Here is a 998-nt window from a genome sequence, read left to right as displayed (position 1 = left end):
AGCCTGTTACAATGCATTCCCCAAATTAGCCAATTCTGGAGCCTAGCTCTGCCAGGAACTTCTGAGAATAAAGGAACTGTAATTTATGTGGTAATTAAAATGAGAGAAAGAGCTCTAAATGAGAAATCGGAAAATCTAAAGTTTAGTTCTGCCATTTCTCACCTGGGTAATTCAAGTGGACCTCTCTGCAGGTCACCGAGACCCAGGGACCTCCTCATCTGCACATTCAGAACAACGGTCACCGAGTAACAACTGCTACAGGATCTTTACCTTCTTCTGCAACGTGTGAACAGTTTGGATGCCACTGCTTTTGTCCTTTTAACAAACAAAATGTAAAGAGAAAATCAATGGCATTTCTTAGACACAACAAAGAATTGTGCACTGGGCAAACTGTCGCGCTAAAATCTGAGGAGCTGAATAGAGGCTCATAGTCCAGTTTTGCTGGCCTGAAGCGAAAACCACCAACACTTTTAAAACCGAGAGTGAGAAAATGGCAGGGCCAGAGTAAGGCAGAACTCTTACATGCTTATGGTTTTCCCTTCCTGGAATCCCAACATTTGGGGGAACCCTTATGGGTTTTGCTTCTAGGAATCGCACTGAGTTCTCCCAGTGCTGAGCCAGGAAAGCTCCTCTTCAACAGGAAGATAGGAATAACAACCATTCAAAGGATGCCTAGAATCCCTAGACAGAGGCCTACTTTCTACCCAGAGGGCTTTGCAGATCCTCGACTATACTGGGAAAGGATGTTCACCCAACACCACTTCCTCTAGACTTCCTGTTTCACCTAAAGATGGGGGGAAAAGAAGGAAAACTACTTGTGAGGTCATCACCTAGGATACACTAAAGACTAAAGCTTGCTCCTGATGCTACCCCTCACAAGGCTCCAGCAAAACAACTTCGCTTGCAGTGGAAAGAAGGGGAAAAGGGTCAGATTCTATTTTAAGAGAAATTATTAATAAAGTTTAAACAAAAGGGGAGAGCAAACCAAGCGTGTACAC

Source organism: Microtus ochrogaster, linkage group LG5 (assembly GCF_000317375.1).
Source record: "Microtus ochrogaster isolate Prairie Vole_2 linkage group LG5, MicOch1.0, whole genome shotgun sequence".
NCBI classification, from domain to species: Eukaryota; Metazoa; Chordata; class Mammalia; order Rodentia; family Cricetidae; genus Microtus; species Microtus ochrogaster.
Note: the sequence above shows the minus strand (reverse complement) of the source record.